Source organism: Passer domesticus, chromosome 7, assembly GCF_036417665.1.
Source record: "Passer domesticus isolate bPasDom1 chromosome 7, bPasDom1.hap1, whole genome shotgun sequence".
Classification (NCBI taxonomy): Eukaryota; Metazoa; Chordata; class Aves; order Passeriformes; family Passeridae; genus Passer; species Passer domesticus.
In genome coordinates this window covers 43,501,668-43,521,349 of record NC_087480.1, presented here as the reverse complement: position 1 = coordinate 43,521,349, position 19,682 = coordinate 43,501,668, and the positions used below count along the sequence as shown (strand labels likewise).

At 37.3% G+C, this 19,682-nt stretch overlaps 1 protein-coding gene and 1 long non-coding RNA gene across 2 annotated transcripts in view; one reads left to right on the top strand and one right to left on the bottom strand.

The window, feature by feature from the left end:
* The window catches only part of LOC135304996 (uncharacterized), a 118,729-nt gene extending 104,895 nt beyond the window's left edge, over positions 1-13,834 (top strand). Inside the window, exon 3 of the long non-coding RNA XR_010366265.1 lies at positions 13,816-13,834. This is a non-coding gene — a long non-coding RNA (uncharacterized LOC135304996). The remainder of the gene's footprint in view (positions 1-13,815) is intronic.
* OLFM3 (olfactomedin 3) overlaps positions 1-19,682 on the bottom strand; it is a 49,489-nt gene that overhangs the window by 24,160 nt on the left and 5,647 nt on the right. The window lies entirely within an intron of this gene.

Below are 19,682 nucleotides of genomic sequence, written 5' to 3'. Positions count from 1 at the left end.
GAGGGGAGCTGTCCCTCAGAGACCAGAAATCAGCTCCTCTCTGTTTTATTTAGCAGCTGCATGCTGTATGGCTGTATTTGCATTTGGCCAAGTGCTGCCTTTGGAACTGAGAGCAAAGGAACCATGTACTGTTTGATTTCTGCTGCATTCTGACAAGCAAGTCTGTGTCTGTTCTTTGTAAATTCACAGCTTTGCATTACAGAAACACTTGGCTGTATTCTACTATATTTCCCAATGCAGATAATTGTCAAGACTGACTAATAAAAAGTCAGATGGGGAGGGTTATCCTGCTGACTTGCCCTCATCCCACCATGTTTCCATACATTCTTTTGGCAAGTGTCTTAAACTGTCACATAATGCTGATACCCTTTTCTAATACATCTCTGTCACATACTCTGTAGAGATGAAATAGGGAAAAATTCTTCAGAAGTTTAAAGCTGAGCAGTGGTTTGGCAACCCACAGACTACAGTACTAACCAAGAGTTTATAGGCTTCAGCAGCATGACACTGATAATGGCATTTAAAGGCTGTAGCATCTTCCTGTTTGGATTTTCTAACACTGGTGGCATTAACAACATTTCCTTCCCGGGATATAAAGATCTTTTCTATAGGCAGAAATTCCAAGAAAAAAAATTACATTTCTGTTGAGAATGCATTACACATTTCCTGCAACATCTTAAAATAACAAGATTTTGTGAACATGTCTCACTGCAAGCAAATCCATTCTTAATGTATTCTGCTTCTTGACACCATCCTGGAAGGCCTAGTTTACTTTTAAACAGGGATGAAAGCTTACAAGTAGTGTAAGTGAATATTGAGAAAATTCCATGGGCAATCTTGAGAGGTGTAAATCCAAATGCCATGATCACATTCCAGAAGTTAGCTATGTTCTGTTGAGCAAAATGCTTCTTGCAGTTTCAGCTGGATACTTAACCTGTTCTAAATGCTGTGCAGTGCTTTGAACACAATGAGCCAGGTGCTGTGTTTCAGCTCAGTAAAACATGCTGCTTTTCAGTAGTGGGTAAAACAATGTATGGACATGCCACAAAGCATATCGCAGATGCTGTAAAATACTTCTATGCTTAAATAAGGGTATAGAATGCAACTGCTTGCTATTTTCTAAGGCTGTAACAATCCTGGAAGTTTCTGAACTGAATAATTCTGAGAACTGAAGCCATCCATTTTGGAAACAAAACTGTATTACTTGAAGAAAAATAATAGAGGACATACCACAAACCTTACTGAAGTTGTGGCATATCTTTTTCTTGGGGCCTTTTTAATTTCCTCTTTATGTTTTACAGAACAGAAATAAAAGTTTTAAATAAGGGATTCAATTGCTCATTTCTACAAATCTTCCCCTTTACCCTATTTTTTCCCTTTTTTTACTAAAATAATTTAAATTGGTGTGTGACCCTCAGGGGTTGAGTTAAATCCATCCTTGTAAGGAAGGGGTGCTGCCCTCCATAGGGCTGCTGAGGGCCAGAATGCTATTAGCAACTGCAGCTTCTCGTGGATGAGGAATTTGAGTGTCAAATTTGAAGGTCCAAAGTTCTGTTCCCAGCCCGCTGTGAGCAAAAAGAGAAATTTATTAAATTGGTGCTGTTGTCTGAAGGTGGTACTGTGGGAAATGCACTTCTGCAATGCACAGCAATGAATGCTAAATATAAATACAAAAAAACCCCCAGTGTGTCCCAGATCTTCTGAAGATCAGTGTTCTTGTTTCTCAGGTGGTAACAGTGGCTTGTATAAATAAACAAAAAACTAAATAATGTTTAATCTTGGCTACCATTTCCCTGAAATGATAAAATGCCAATTTTCTAAGTTTTGATTTGGATGATTGAGATTTCTGCATATGGGTGAGAAACAAGATTGTAAAAGCTACTCTGAACATGAAAAGTTTACAACAACTTTGTAAAACTCTTAGGAGGGAAGAAAAAGCTGCAGGAAGGAAGAAATGGGGAAAAATAGCTCTGAAAAAATGGAGATATATTTAGTGGTGAGCTATTAGGGATTACTGCTTCTGCTCCTACCTTGTCACTTGAATATACTGAAAGAAAGATGCCTAAAAGACAATTCAAAGCACCTTTTAAACTAAATGTAGTATTTATGCATGGGCACAGTGGCAGCCGTGGTAGTGTGCCCATCCTCAGCCTGGTCATTCTGTCACCTTGGGCACACTACCTGCTGTGTGAAGGTTGAGATTCTTCCTAGAGATTTTACAAAATCCTGAACAGGTTAATATTCTTAGTTGCCTCTTCTAAGAGACAAAGGCTCTCTCGTTCATACAGCTCATTATATTCCAGGCTCTCAGGCTCAGCAAATGTGTTGGAAAACCAGAGATCTCTACATTGCTTTGAAAGAAGTGATTTGAATTCTGACTTCCCTTCCTCCATTCCTACCAGAGGTTTGACTTGGGTGTGATTGCCCCACAAATCTGTAGACTTTTAGTATCAGCACAGTGCTCAGAAAAATCCATATAGGCAGCAGTTAGCATCTATTGGGAGAGGCCATAATTTTTTGATTACAAGAAAGTGGTGTACATTCAAAGTTCTCGTAAAACTAGCTCACAAAACTGTGAGTCCAAGTAAACACAGACATAAATGTAGGTATTTTTTCAAACTTGTGGAAAATGAAAACTGGAGACATAACCTAAACAATTATGTTCACAATATAAGTATGTAGCTTGCATGGTGGTACATAAAGGTTAATAATTTCAACATCTGTGATTCTTCACCCTGTCATGTGTTATCCTTTACCCCCTCCTTGTAAAAGAGGCATTGAATCCTGCTCTGTGAGTTAGGAAGTTGTGGTCTTGGACTAATACTGGGTGGTTTTTCAGCTGCTAGAGACCAGGACTGCAGCAGTTGAGGAGCTGGTGGAAATGGCTGGGCTTTGTGCCTTTGCAGTCCTACAGAGCAGTGTCTGATACTCCAGGCTGTGACAGTGGAAGGGAACAAAGCGGTTACAGCTCGGTAAGCAGTTCTGACACCAAACCAATCAACGACTTATCCACACAAAAATTTCACTTATTGTCTTCCAAATGAAGATGAAAATGTATTCTTAAAAATCTGTAACAATGCACATCAAGTCACATTACAGTCATTCTTTTACAGTTGCAGTTTATGACCAAAGGAAACAAGGTCATTCCCAATTTAGGACATGACTGGAATTTTGCAGTTTTGTGGGATTTAGCGAGCTGACAACAGTGGAGTATAAATGATGAAGACTCAGGTGATACCCCATCAGAAGCCTTCTGTTTACTGACACTCTCCATAACTTATATTTTTAAATGTCTCTTCAGCACTTTAGGCTATTCTTGTATCATCTCCAGTACTTAATCCCCATGTGCAATCATAATCCTCTGTTTACAATATCAAAATTAAAACACCACTATTATCTCACAGGAGAAAAATATGAAATGTGTGAGGAGTGAGCATCAGTGAACAGCTCAGAAGCAAAGATTTCATTTACAGAGAAAAAGGTTTCTGTCTACAGGAAGTTCAATGCAGGCATTCTTTCTAGCTTTAATGGGGGTAAATTCAGTAACTGAGAGTCACAAAGTCAGTGAGTCTTTAAAGGATGCCTTAGCAATGTGCCTATGAGAATAAAATTCATGGGCAGTGCTGGTGAAATTTTACATAAGCTTTTAGATCTAATTAATAAAAAAGGGCCAAGATTTTGATTAATGAAGGCATTTACATAACCTTAAAGATTTGATATTAATTTTACAGGGAGATTTAAGTAACTTATTAGCAAATGGCAGAGAAATTTAATAAAATATTTCTACTAAATCTAGTAATTAGTTTCTGCAGCTTGGCTAGCAGTGCTACAGAAAGTAGAGCTCTACTTTTTTACAAGGGCAAAAAATAACTTTGGACACAAAACTTGTGCTGGAGCTCCTGAAAGTGTTTTCATTTCAAAAATACAATTTTAAAGACATGCACACACTCATATCAAGGACCACAAAACAAGAACAGGAAATTTCAATCAAAGCTGCTGTACAGTTCAGACTATAAAGTTCTTATCTGTGTTTTATAGCACTCTGTCCTGACCAAGCAAAAATTCTGTTCTGAGTTTTTGTCTTGCATTAATGTATTCCTAGCCAAGATTCCCATCTCCTGCTTCTAAAAAAACCATTAAACAATAACAGTAAAAACTACTAACATAAAACTGGAAAAAAAGCTTTAGCCAATTTGTCAAAGTGCTTGTGGTGTTAAGGCAATTAAATAGCAATAAAAAAAGCACTAAGGCTCATAATTGTTAGCTTTGAAAAATCCATTTTAGATTTATAACTAGAATAAAATGATTTAAAATCTATAAAAAAGAGATGGTTTGACAGAAATGGGAAGATGCTGAAGATAATATTGTGGAACTCAAAAGGGGGAAACTGAAGATACTGTATTTCACACATACTTTTTTATTTACTTTTTGATGGAACAAATTATTGGTTATTTGTTTTCTTATGAATACAACAGAGTCAATCTGTCACAAACAAGAAGAAAAGTGATTCCAGATGGAATCTACTTCAGCCAGTGCTTTGGGAAAATATTTGTGTTTGGGGACAGATGGAATGCCATAGGGCTATTTGAAAGAATTAGTTGGCTTTTTTTAAATGTAGCATATAAAGAAGAAAAAAGAAGGTGAAAATACATTCTCTAGTATGAAAATATGGCTGCAGCAGGGAAACACCTCCTGTCTGTGTTCCTACTTCTCTCTTGTGGTCAAGGGGAGGGCAGGCAGGCACATTAATGCAGGATTTCAGCAGGGGACCAACAGGAATAACAGGAAAGCTTTCCAATGAACAGGCAGTAACAGACAATTTAAAAGACACTGGCTTTTTCAAAAGAAATAAACCCCAAAAACCAAGCATTAGTTTGTTGCAGCTTCTCATCTGCTTTAGACTGTTTAGGAAACAGACTTCTGCAGGTCTTATATCTGATGGAAGGGATTACAACCTTAGCCTGAAGACTGCTAATAATACTTTCCTAAATTAACGCTGTTGGAAGATGCTTTTGTTTCACTACCACACACACATTTTACAGACAATACAAATAATTTCCTGAAGGGCACTTCAACAAAACCCAGCCTGATTTTATACCACATTTTCCTGGGAGGATTTAAGGAGAGTTTTGAAATAAAGTGCTAAATTTAAACTCTGGAGTAACTTAATTACATGACAGTCACTCTGCAGACAGTTTGTGCTCATTATAGTCAAAACCAGTTTTTAAAGGTCGAGCGTGACTTGCATGATTTATACCAGAGCTCCATCCCAACCCTCCTGGTTTGGATAGTTTACACAGCACATTGTAACTTTGCTCACTTTGTTAAGCTCTGCTCTGGACTGTGAGATTTTGATGCATAGTTCAGGGAACTCGGGATACAGAGAAATTAATGAGTTAAAGGGAAACTCAATAGATAAAGTTTGTGACATGCCCATTTTTCATCCGTAGTATGAATTGAAAATATTGTGATGAATTTAAAATATTAAATTTATCATTAGGGATTTTATTAAATGACTGACATAAAACAAAACGTTTCCTTTCAATAAATTATTAAGAGGTTAAAGACAAGTCCTTAGGTTGTAAATGACTTTTTGATCCTCAGAAACTTGTCAATCAAGTTATTTCACATAAATTCAGTGGCTTATTAATAAGAAGAATTTATATTTTTGGCTAAGCAACAAATTCTTTTTTAAAGCATTTAGAAAAAATATCAGTTTAGGCACTTTATTTCTTTCAAAAAATTGACAGAAACCTGAAATACATTTATTTTGTTGCTTTTGTTGCTTACACCCACAGTCTGTGGGAATGCTCCAGTCCCTGGAAAGCAGGCTACAAAAACACACCTAAATGGAGACATTCAAGCAATCTTGTTTTATTTTGATTTCTACCCTCATGTTTTGCTGCTGGCAGTCTTTCATGTCTGTTTACTGTTAAGTTACATGTCTGAGCTATACAGAAGCTGTTTGCAGCTCTTGTGTATTTTTGATTCTTCAGAACTTCTGGTTATGGTTTCTTAAGCCATATAGATTGCTGATTTTTTCCCTTAGCAAACCATTTTCTCTATCTGTTGGTTCAGTAAATGATACAACTTCCTAAAAATGTTACCTGGCTCATATACACACATGAACCTAGAACACTCCCTTAATGTGCATTAGTTTTCTGTGCTACAGTTTGCTTTCTGGGGTTAGAACAATTGAGCTCAGATGAGATTCACAGATATAGATCTTTGCAGAACTCTGGCTCCAGATTTTCCATCCTCCCTTGCAGGGTCCAAGACTCTCCTAGGAGCTGGAGCTTGAGGGTACCTGTATTAAGTAGCTGAGACATCAGACTGTAGACTTAGCTTTGCTAAATCCTTCTAGTGTGATAAGCCTTCCTAGTTTGGACTTTCCTCATTGTTCCTTGAGGGTATAATGAAGTACCTATAAATAAATTTTGTACTGTGCACTACATGTAGACCAGCTAGGAAAACACAAATTAGTATCTCAGTGTTCCTTGAAGACTTTAATTTCTGCTATGAATTCCCAGATGTACAGGATATGTCACTGCTATAAATCCCTTGAGCTGATCAGCAGTCTCAGAGACAGAATATATTGGATTTGGAAATATTTCTTTCAAAATATAACAAGATCAGGTAACACACCAGAGCAAGAAGGCAGAATGGAGGAGATAAAACCCTGGTTTACAAGGCAGATGAGGCTTCAGCTTTTACCTCGGTAGCACTGTGCTCTAGAGATAAAGCTGGAAAGCCAAGGTTGTATAATGTATAATGCAAATTCTATCTAGATACAAAAGTAATTTATTGTTTTTACTCTTTCTCTTTGCACTTTGGGTCTTGGAGGAATTAGTGTTTAATTCCGAAGATATTGTTCCTGCATTGCTTCAAGTTTATGTTGTCCTGGACTTGGCAAGAATACTAGAAACTAATTAAACCAGTATAGGAATGAAGGCTGGGAGTCAGCAGGTGCAAGAGATTCACAGGAAAAAAAAAAAAAAAAGGTAAAATCTCTTGCTTTGACTCAAAAGTGAGGTATCAGAAGTCAGATACATTAAGCAGGGAGCAAATGAAGTCTCTAGTGCAGCTTGCTTGGCAGTCAAAAGAATGTTATTATAATAGCTTTTTAGTGGAGTGGAAATATCAATTTCCCCAAAGACCAATCTGGCTTAGCAGTGCAGACTTTCTGACTTCATATTCTAATGCTTACTTCACAAGATGCCTCATTTCTCCTTATGTAATGAATTGGAAACAACATTGTTTCAGAGCACAAAGTGCAAGTGCTGCTCCATTAGATAAAAGAATTCTCAAGGAACTTTAAAAATAATAAAAAAGAGAAACAGACCCTACAGTCTGCATGTGAAAATTTTCAAATTTTAAATATTAGGTGGCTCTAGAGATGATAATCAAATATTATTTACCTCTAAGACAGTCTGAGGAAAATAGAGTTGCTAATATAACAACACAGACCCTTTAAAAATGCAATGGGAACTGAAAGGGCTGACATTTGGGAATATCAGTATCTTAGAAAAGAAAAGCACCCCTAAACAAGAACGTGCTTTATCAGATGTTGAGGTACTGATGCTATTTCCAAATTACTTAACACTGTTACTTATGCCAAAGGCATAAGAACTGCAACGTAGCTGGCTGTAACTACATCATAGTACTCTGTTTTATGCATTCTGAATGTAACCATGAGGATAAAAGCCTTTCAGCATTCTATACAGACAGTTACATTGCTGCATGAAGTCAGTCTTTGGTAATTGTGAAGAATCTAAGGCAATTCACAGTCTGTATTCATATTGTAATTTAAGCCTTCTGGGCTGGCAAACAGTTGTCTGCAATCTATTGTAAGAGAGGAAAAAAGAAAAAAAAACTTCACATGCTAATATAAGATTAAAGAAGAAAGAAGCAAAGAAGAATACAAATTAAAATAACAGATTAAATTGAACAAGATAATATTCTTTATTCCTTGTCCTACGTGACCCTTTTTTAAGACTTTTCTTCAGTCTAGTATGATGCTCCTACTGGGTAATATACTTATAGTCTGCCAAAGAAAACTACTGCAGCTGAAAACTGAGCTCTTTCAGAGAGAGCAGGATGGAAGTGCAAGAGTGAAGGCTAACACAAATCAAGAAACAGGAGCTTTCTGATTTGTGTGAGGATGCTTTGGGACTCTCTAGCTGTCCTGCAGTGGCTGAGAAGGCATGTCTGAGCATGAAAACTCTCTGGATTACATGATTCTCTCTTCCTCACTGTCTTCCTGGAGGCATTAGTTGGCATCACAGGCTGCACCCAGCTCCGGGTTATGCTGCAATAAGCAGGGACTGCTGGCAATGCCCAGGCTGCAGTAGCGAGTGATTGATGACCCTGTCAGTCCTCCTCTGTGTTTTCACTGGATACATGTCAGGGTCCTGAAAGGCAAACCTGTAATCTTTAGGAAAATGCAGCAGAAATGCCAGCCTGGTACTGAGATACAAATTTAAGGGAGAAGGACTGGTGTGTTATTGTCTCTCATGAGTTTCTTATCAATAGAAAAGGAGTGTGGACATATGACTAAGAATCGTGTGTACAGTGGTGCTTTTTGATGGTTTTTATTCCGTGCATGGAAGATTTCCACTACCCTGGACTGATTTAGTTTTACTGAAGCACAAAGGTATGTAAATATGAATAAAAAATTTTGTGGCACAGTGAAACATCTATTGTTCTAATCAACAACAGGGATGCTCAGGCTGTTTCAGTACAAGCAGCATCCTGTTGGTTGAAATAGAAGGGCTTTAAAAAACTTTCCTAGGAAACCAGGATCAAGTCCTTTCTTTAGAACATGTTTTTAAAAGTCACAAAGTAAGTTACCATCTTTTGCAACTGAGACAACACTAACAAAGGAGTTAATGAACTGGAAGCGATATAAAGCCTAAAGGGGAACATAAGGAATGCCAGATATCTTTAGAATAACATTCTTGAACTACAGGCTGCATATAATTTGTGACATTTGATCAAGCACTAACTTGATCAACTGTTTTCCTTTCTTTTCCATAGCACAGTATTTAGATCTCCTCAATCACACCTGCACATTCCATCAGCCAGCTCCATGCATAGTTGCAAGTTAGGAGTGAAAAGTGTGTGATGCTCAGACGAATAATTCACTGATTTTGAAGATTTTAGAGCAAATGGCCTGAAGTCTTAGTTCGAGACAACTGTGTTCATTTTACTTTTGAGAAAATGCTCTTATGACATCATCTGTCAGCATAAAGCACTCAAATTTTGGCTGTATTTCTAGGATGATGCAGGGCTAAGAGTTTATGATGCAAGTGTGCTAAATTGTTCTGTTTTGGAGGAATGGATTAAAGCCATTTTGAAGCTTCTTTTTCTAGTTTATCTTCTATGATTCTGTGAGTGTTCTGATGAAAGTAGGGAGCACAAGATTTGTTTCTGGGTAGAGGGAGTGAACTGAGAAGGAAAAAAATTTCTCAAGTACCTAAGAGACTTTTTTGTTTTCCATTTGAGATTAAAGTGGGGGGATAGGATCCCCCAAAATACCATTAAAATGAGCAATGCTTTTAGAGGGCAGCAGAGTGACAGAAAATGAGCTCTTCTGAGCTCATGAGAATGAGTTTCTGAGCTGACAAGAAACTGAGGCTAATGTCAGCAACTATTGATCGGGCTTTGGTCCACCAAAAGCAGTCAAGCAGAACAATGGTGGGATCTTAGCATAGATAAGGTAGCTGTGCCTCCTTAAATCAGTAGTTTAAGTTTGGAATCTTTTTAAAGACACTGTTTCACTTCAGTATTTTCTTTGTGTTTGTATGTGAGCTCAGACTACAGAGTGAGGAGAAGGCATAATGAAGGTTAACAGAGCTCTCAGGTTCATGCAACTCATGTGAATTAGAAATACTTTATGGACAGGAGGATTACCAAAATCAAATCTAAAAATACTTTGTGCAGGGTTAATAACAGACTAAATATCACTTCCAGACAGCTGCAATGTAATTTTGCCAAAATGAGATAAAATAAATGCCAAGTAAGTGTCAGAGTGAACAAAAGAAGGGTCCCTCCTGTGTCCCTTTACAAATACTTTTTCTTCCACATTATTGCTTTTCTAAATGGGGAAGAATAAGAATGGAAAGAACAAGGAACATTAGAAACCAAAATGAGCTCTGGATCAGTCTTTCCTTCCTCTCGTTGGTACAGGAGTATATACTCCTGAAATCTCATAATCTGAAGTCAAACACAACAAACATAATTCTCTCTCTTATTTTGGTAAACACTTGGAAGCATTATGAACTCAACATCATATTGTGAGATCAGCTGTGTGACTGCAGAGGAAGAATGAGTCCTGTTCTTTTGTTCTTCCCACAGGGAGCTATAGAGAATTTCAGAATAGGGAGGAATACAAAAACAATTCTCTTCCCGAGATAATATGCCATTGCAAATGAGGCAGTGTGACAAGAATAGTAAATACTTTCTTTTATTAATAGCAATAATTAACATATTTGGGATTAAAGGGGGAAACAAATCTTTCTCCGTGCTGTTCATATAATAGTAAACCAATCTAATGATCATTGAGAATTGTATTCCAGGGCATAATTTGGAAGTAGATGACCTATATGGTTTCCAAGGGCTTTCTTTACAATTTTATAAACAGAGAAAAAAAATCTCACTTAATCTGGAAATAAGTTGTAACTATACATGCTAAAAAAGCTTGAAGATTTTGGAACACAATTTTCAATAGGAGAAGGGATGAACTTGTGTCACTTGGGACTTTCATCTTTTCAGGTTCAGTCAGTAAAGAGTAGACTATTAGTACAGTGAGGGTTTCCTGATGGGCACGCTGTGGAAACTCCATGGAGGGGAAAGCTGCTCCAGCAGTGCAGTTAATCAGCCATCTCCCAAAGGCCACGGCAGCTTCTCAGAGGGACACCACAAAACTGCTTCATGAGGGCTAATCTTAGGTTATCCACGCCTGAGTTCTTTGGTCAACCAAACTTTAATTCACAGAAAGTATTTAAGTCTGGAACAAGTCTGACTGAATTGTTTTCTATTTCATTGTGTTTCAAATTTTAATATTTAATTTCAATATTTTAATGTGTTCAGTCCAGCCTAGCAACAGAGAGGAATTGTAAAATCCTGTTGCTTTCCATGAGATATGAAAAATGAGTGTTCTTGTCATGAATATGAACCTCCAGTTAAATTGCTAAAATTTAAGCAAGGTGACCGCAAGGGAGGAAGAACTGGAAGTGACCTCTATTGATTGTAATTGAATACACTGGTGGTGAAATTAGCCCATGAGGTGCAGATTTGGTATAATCAATATATAACTTGTGTACAAGGAAGTAGCACATTTATATGTTTCACAATATATGGAGAATAAAAAGGCACTTTGTTTCTAGATTGAGTACAATAAATACCAAACACGAACAACATATTCTCTCACCATTACACAGGGTAAAGTTAATCTTATATTAATAATGTGAAGCAACTGGTACGCAGAGCTAAATCCCTAAATTCTTACTCAGTTAGACAGGATAAGGATTAAGAATTTTGTTCCATATTGCCTGCTCACCAAACCTAATTAATTGGTTACAAGTGTGCATGGTAAAAGACGTTGTCTGTCACTGTGCCCAGAAAGAATGGAACCATTCTCTTTTTCACACTCTGCTATTGCACTGTTCTCAACTTAGTCCCTCGAAATTGAGCTAAAAAAAACCCCCAGAAGTGTGAGTTCAAACTACCATATCTGTATTTTGTAGATATCCAGTCCTGGTGTTAGCAAAAAATGAAACAGCGTCTGCATGATAACTAATAGAAAAATGACAAACAAAATCCTTACTGAATATAAATGATGTTTAGTTCCACAAAAATTTCTGTGTATGAAATGCAACTCTAAGTGTTCTTTAAGGTGGTTGCTAGTGATGACTCTAAGCATTAAAAGTCACTGTAACATGCAAGTGTATCTGTATTCTCAAAAATTATAGAGGCACATTGTGTTTTCTGATACCTAGGACTAACCCTGAAGGGACTGTCTTCAGTATGGTACCTAGTCATGAGGTGCCAGCACTAAGGATGTCACAATTTTTTTCTCTGGAAATTGCTTTTGCTCATTCGTTCACCAGACAAATAGAATGAAGACACTCAGTATTATCTTCTTCTCTTTCCAAATATAAAACACAAATAACTATTGTTTAGGGCAGAAAAAAATCTTTATACGTGCCTGATGAACTCAGAGTAATCTGCAATAATTGATGTGTTTGCCAGAGTATATTGGTTTATTTGAACATTAAGATTTTACCAGATTGAAATATTTATGAAACTTTATTTAGCTGATGATGAACAGGGATTAAATAGCAGCAAGACTTTCTTTGTTAAAAAGGTTTCAAGGAGAGGAGAAAAGGCAATTAAGAATTCCCCTACACAGAAAACAGACTTCTTTCCAGCACCAGAATGGGTCCTCAGCCAGACTTCTCTGAGAACTGCTGGTGACAGAAATAATGCAAAAAATGTCTCTTGTTATTTCAGCTTAGGATTCCTTTAGTGAGGAGGAGGGAAGGAAGAAAATGGGGGCAAGGATATTAAATAATGGTGGACAGGTTTTCTCTTATCTAACTTTTTAGTGCTGTGCTGATGTCAGGCCCAGGCACAGCCAGTAATTACTGGCTTGGGGATGGCAGCATCACTAGACTCAGTAACACCACAAAATTACAACTGGGAATTTAGTTAGCATCAGCTCTTCAACTGGTATAACTTGTTTGACTTCTGACAGTGCTCAGGGGCTGCAGCATCTCTCAATTAGAAACAGAGACCAGAGATAATGCCATAAGTCAATCCTCAGCCTTTGCCACTGTATCCCTGCTGCAGTGCAGATAGTGTTTGTAACTACTCTGGTTCTTGTACAGGAACACTGGCCTAGGGCTCCTAACACATTTTAATGGTACCTGAGACTCCAACACTTTCTAGCTATAGAATAAGAAAATCTATTTTCTTGAGATTGTACTATACAAATCCCTTGTGAATCCCATAAAAACAGTCATGTTGTTTGCTCTGCCTACCCTTTCTCTTATGAAAAATTTCTTTTATTTCTTCTGCAGTAATGTATGATATCCTCAAAAGGCAGAACTCTGAACAGAAACAGAACAGGATGGCTTAACAGTTCCCAGAAACACAATACAAAATAGTACAGTTCAAAGCAAATTCATACACTGAATCCATTCATAATTGCATATTCACAGCAGGCCTCCAGAACAGCAGCATTGGAATGTGTTAGGCTCTATCTCACTCTTCTCAGAAGTGCTGAGAGCTCTACTGTGTAGTTAAAAATAGACTGCACTGTATTCTCAATAATAAGGCTAAGCAGATAATTTGATCTAAACAATTTAACAAAATTAGCTTTCTCTTTTACTAAAATCAGTCTACAAAGAGTGCTATTTTCAGCAACATTTCTATAAATAATTCCTACTGCACAGCTATTTTATGAATAATTCACAAATCTGAATGCTAAAATTTGAGCAACTTTGGATTGATAAGCCATAAATATATTGGTATTTCTTAAGTGAGTACACAAAATTTGTTATCTTACACAAATGCAAGTACAAATTATAAATGTGTATTCAAAATTATAGTAGTCACCTAACATTCTTCTTCGTCATTGATTTTGCTTGATAGGAAAGTAGTACAAACCATTTTTAACCTACACTTGTTTAAAATTGGAATAGCTGTTTGTGGAAGATTTCACTTCTGTTTTCCTTCCTATCTACTGAGGGCAGTGTGTTAGGAAATACAAATATTGAGTAATTTGCTTTTTCATCCTCATTTTCTTCATAGGTGTCTTGCACTGATGTGCTTGTTCACAATAATCTTGTGTCCACATGATCTGTGATGGGCACAGGCCTGCAGATGCAGCCAAAGATATGGGAACACTAACTCACAACTAATGGATGGGCAGCAGGAGATACCACCACAGGGCTCTCTTCAGGCACTCAGCAGTGTATTTTTTAATGAAATATATCCCAGTCCAAAACTATTTGAGTACTGCTAGGCTTATTTTTATTAACAGGTTGGTGCCTTCATGAAAGACAAAATAGTCTTCAGGTATTAGCAAGTTTTTTCAGATATTCCCATTTTCAATGTTTTCAGGCTGTTCCCAGCAGAATTATTTCTTTTAACCTCACATTGTATCATTTGGATTTCTTGTTATCTTCCCTTTCTAAGCCTATTCCTTCCATAGTACCTAGAACATTTTTCACAATGTGTCCACTAGTTAGCTTATTACATTCATCCTTCTTTTCATCACAAACTCAGTTTCACGTCCTGTTCATTTGAGATAGATTTCACATTTTATCCTGTAAGGCTCATATTGTGCATTTTTATAATGTATGTTATGTTCCAATGACACAATTCAAACCAAACCTTTTTGGTGCCATGTGACAACAGAAGTTGTCTCAAGGGACAACAGAGACAACACAGTGCAGGTGGTCTTGCATACAGCTTTGAGCTGGATTTAGAGCTCTTCAGTCAGCAGTGGCATAGCCCTCATCCACAGTCAGGCATTTAAGATTTTGTTCTAAACTCCCCGTGACCTCCAGTGCTACCTTTGGTCTTTCAGCCAGTTACTCTTCACGGAAGTTGATCTCCAAATAGAGACTTATAATGAACAGAAACCATGGCACTCACTTATCCTGTGGAATCAGCCCTGACGCTTTGTCAGGCAAGAATTCCCAAGCATCAGTGCCTGTGGGTCTGAGCACAGTGCTCCCAATGAAAGCAGAAGTGCAGTGCCCTACTGACTGGAAATGGAGAGGACATGCTCTGTTTGGTGTGAAGATGTCTCTAACAGGATGTGCCAGTTTTAAAATGTTCTAGATTCAAAGAGTTCAGTGGAAAATGCAGACTCTGAAGTAATATGACTGATCTCCAAATGTGCCTTGTCTGACTGAATATTATTAAAAAAAATTAAAATAACAAAGTAGTTTATTAAAAATGTTTCTTTACCTAGTGTTTAAGTTTATGGTGGTAGGTGAGCTGATCATTAGCTCCTCATGTTACAGTCAATACTATGTTCAAACAGACTTGTGTTATAAAAGGCCTTCCCAAAACAAAAAATACATTAAAAATGGCTTCTTTAGGCTGTGGTAGGTTCTTTACCTTCCCTGCCTCCACTTCCCACCCTGCCCAATGCCTGACATGAAGCATTGTAATTAAGCTGATACTAATTGGAGTAACTGATCCAGAATTTGGATATATGCCTCTGGAAGGATAGCTGAAAGTCTTTCCAGTCCAATAAACAAGGTACTAGATCTGTCTTTTATGTACTTTTAAGTAAAATCAAACATATATGAGGCATGAACTACAACCATGTGAATTGTTGTAAGCCTAGAACATTTTTTCCTAGGTAAACAGTGCATTTGACTTGACATGCTCTTTTCTGCTGCTCAGAGGAATTAATTTCAATTACTATTAAAGAAAATTGAAAAACCAAAATTCGGCATATGAAATAATATAGAAGGAATCTGTCATAACTTAGCAAAACCCTTAATCTCTCAAAGCCAAAAAGTATCAAAAAAATTCCTAGAAAAAGAATCCATCCTCTAAAGAAAACTGTGTGGCAAACACAAATCCCTAGCTGTTAGGGGGATCTCTAAGGGACATGTCTGGTCAGAAAGCATTCCAAGATTGCAAACAAGAAGTGTGTGGGTACAGAATAACAATCAGCATTTTGGAGAGAGAAGAAAGGAGAAGCCTAAGGACCTTGGTATTAAATTAGCTAATGATAGCAGATTTTTTGCAGAGGAAGCAGAAATACTAGAAAAGAAAGATATCCCATTTATTAGTTTCATAAAATTTGCTTCAGTTTGGGAAACTTAATGATGACATAATACAGTAAGTCATTAGAACGGTAAAAAACTTACGACAATGGATAAACAAAGAGTGATAATTCAACACAAAAATATTTGCCTAAAAGAATAGTTTCTGAAGATAGGGGCCCAGAGGGACTGGAAAGTGAAAAGGTAACATTGGTCATACTTAAGTATTAAAGGCTACTAAAACCAGAAAATCACAAAATACAAACAGCATATGTCCAAGAATGCCAATGAGAATGGGAATGTGAGTGTTGAATGATATCTACTCGCATGTGGTTTGGGAGAATTCTGAAGGAGAAAAGATGCGACCTTGTGTCTATTTAACAGAAGAACTGGGCAGTTTGGGCTTATCAGGTATATTTTTCAGTAATCAGCATCACTCTTACCATCCATTTAGAAAGTGATTTGGGGAATCACATGAGAAAACATGAACTGTTGTCAGGGTCTGAACAAGGGTCATGTCCCTTGTTCGTGGACCCACTGGCCTACTTTGTCTTAACCTTACTTAATTTCTGTGCTATTTCTAAATGGGATAGAACTGTTAGCAACAGCAATTAATTTTATTCCTGAAAACACTGGTGAATGTAATATGAATACCAATAGCATCTGGGGAAATTTTTCTTCTGTATAAACAACAGTGGTGACCTTAACCACTAGCAGCCACAGTGTAGCTTGCACACTTGACAAATCTGGAGCTGGACAAATTGGAATACTTCAACTACTGCCAGTATTGCCATATCTGTGAAAATCCCTTTTCCTTCATTTTCTCAAAAAATCAAAATTCAAGGCTTTCCATATTGCCTGGTGGGTCCTTGTACAGTAGCTCTGTCAAAGACATCAGGGAAGCCCGATGTCATTCTGTCTTCTTTTGGTTTTGAAATGTCCAAAGGAAGACTGTTTCTTCACTTCTCATGCAGGCTGGAAGAAACTTAAAGTGAGCCAACACAGTCCTTCCCCTTGTGCATCATATCCACCAGGCTAATTTCATTGTCTAGTCTGACAAGTAGAGGAACAGATCTGCCTGTACACCCCTGCACAGGCACATGATGATGTTGAAGGAGTTGGAAGAACAGATGAGTGGCATTTGGGGTCATCCTCATGTGCTGCTGTCTGAAGCACAGAGCAGGAGGAGGAAGAGAGGAAAGCTAGCACTGACTGAAGTATAAATAAAGGTGTTTTGGGGACAAGAATCTACTTCTCTGCCTGCCCTAAGATGCCACAATCTAGTCCCTGGCGGTGCTCACAAAATCAAGTTATTGCTTCATTAAATACTTTTAATGATGATTGAGTGTTTTAGCCAATACAGTTTTTCTTCTGAATGCTCAAGATGAGAAAGACCACCTTAAAGAGTGAGAACTTCATCTCTAAAAAGGGTAGAACACCATGGTCTACATAAATTGGGCATTCTGAGAACACTGATCCAGTAAATATTTCTCTTCAAAGTTTTTTTTCAGATGCACGCTCTTTTCTACTGACAGATAAGAGGGGTATTTTATATATATATATGCGTGTGTCTGTAGGCTAAAGTTGTATTTTGATGTTTTAAAGAAAGGACAGAACATTGCTGGTGTTGTGAGATCTCACAGAATGGTAACAGCAACATCCACTCCAGATAAGGATAGAAGCAAACATTTAAAGCAAGGCACCATATGTATATGCAAGGCCCAGAACTTTGGATACACTTATTTTACTGTATCACCACAGTGAGGATATTCACAGCAGACATATGTGGCTTTATGGGAAAGCAAGTCCAGAGGGCAAAGATCAGCAAAAAAAACCACTACAGCACAGAAATCTCAGCTTCTTGAATTGTGCTGGACAGACTGCTGATCACAGCAAGATGTATGCAAAGGGAGCAAGGTAGAAATATATATTTGTATCATCTACTAATATGGAAGTATTTGTCTCAGCAGTATCTGCAGAACTAGTATAGTAGAAGGTCATTAAAATTATTTTTATAAACTTTCTCTTGAAAAGGATTAGAATGCCTATCAACTATTTAACCTTGTATGAGCCACAGCTGAAAGATTTTTTGATGTCATAAGTGAACCTGTTACATCAAGGAACATTGGATTATGTAGTGCATATGTAACTGCAAGGGTTTTAAATGAAAATTCAGTAGAAGGGTAAAGATATAGCCACTCCTACTATTTACATGTGCTCCTACCTTAGAGGAACTTGTCTTATTCTTTGCATCTTTGCATACACTGGTTTCAGTGTATTTTTCAGGGCCAGGAGACTTCTGTAAGACTGAGAAGTCTTAAGTTTTGTATGATATATATGGAATATAGCTTCCAATTTACCCATGTGCCTTTTCAGCTACATTTTTGCATATCTAGTTTAACTGCACATTACTGTACATACATACTGAGCTTGTTGAATAGTAAAGTCTCTTTTTTTTAACACTAACAAGTTAGACATGAAGAAAAGCAAGAGCACTCACAAAATTTTTGTTAGAGACTGAGGAGGTATCCAGAAGTCAGGAAATTCCCGCATGTTTGTGGCAGGCAGAGATGGCAGTAGGATTTGCCTCTAGGTTAAAGAGTCAGAAGTGAACTTGAGGCTTTAGAAAGTCAGAAATGCAGCAGACCATCCTTTTTGCTTGTGGCTAAAGCTGATTCTCATGGGAGGTTGTTAACATGCATGTTTTTAGTGTTTTGATAATTGTGTATGTTTCTAGGGACAGGATGGAAAACAGGTCAGTAGCAATCTTTGTATTTAGGCTACTCTGCCTGACATGCATCTCTATATTCTTTATGCAGGTGCCCAGAAACACCTGTGATGATAGCAAACAATATTGATCTGAGATCTCATTATAAATGCAAACCTGTCACACGTGGTTTCAGACTGGACCCATGTTCTTTGTGCCATCACCTACTCTGTGTACTGATGGTTACTCAGCACATTAGTTTGTTACAACTACACTGCCTTCTATGAATTTTCTTGGAAAACACATCCCAATACCATATATTGAAAATAAACTGTCTTATTATAAGAAGGTAGAATAGTTTGAATAATATGTAGGAGGTTATACAAAAAGAATACGACAAAACTAATTGTAGTAGGGAGGCTGAGACTGAACAACCACATTTAATATGAGTAAGGAAGGGCATGATAGGTTTGTGTTTATGGGATCTCAGATCAATAATATTTGCTGTCATCACAAGTATTAATGTATTCTAAATGCTTCTAAATGAAGTTCATATTCATGTAAATCTGATTTTAAATCCAAACTTAAATAGCATTTACAATTTCATACATGAAAAACTACTAACGTGCTTAGTGGTGTCCTTCAAAGGGACACACAAACACATTTTGAAGTATATTGCTGTAGCTGTGGTTCTAAGAAAGGAAATCTATGAAAATCTCTATAAACTATCTTTTAATAACATGCCCCAATAATTTAAGAATAATATTTACCTTACTATGAATGGCACTTAATAAAGAGAGTTCATTCAGTTCTCACTCAGAATGGAGTTAGTTTTTTCCAGTTGTTCTGGTTGCCCCCTTATGGGTTACTTTGCAGCTCGAGGAGGGTGCCAACACTATTTCCCAAAAGCACAGCAGTGAAGAGGGCTACTTGCTCTCAGAATTTGCTTAGGCTGTTGCTATGCTGACTGATATATGTTTTTCAGTGAAACAAGTAAACAGAATTATTAAATCACAGCTATAAGGATTTGTTTGGTTAGAAGGCAGTACAGCAGACAGATGACTGTTCTTCAGGGGAATGCAAGATGAAAAACATTGCATTTCTGTTATCTGGGGCTGCTTTAGGTTAGTTACTTAAGTGATTTAAAAGTCTGAAAAAGGCTCAGAAGAGGTCAGAATATT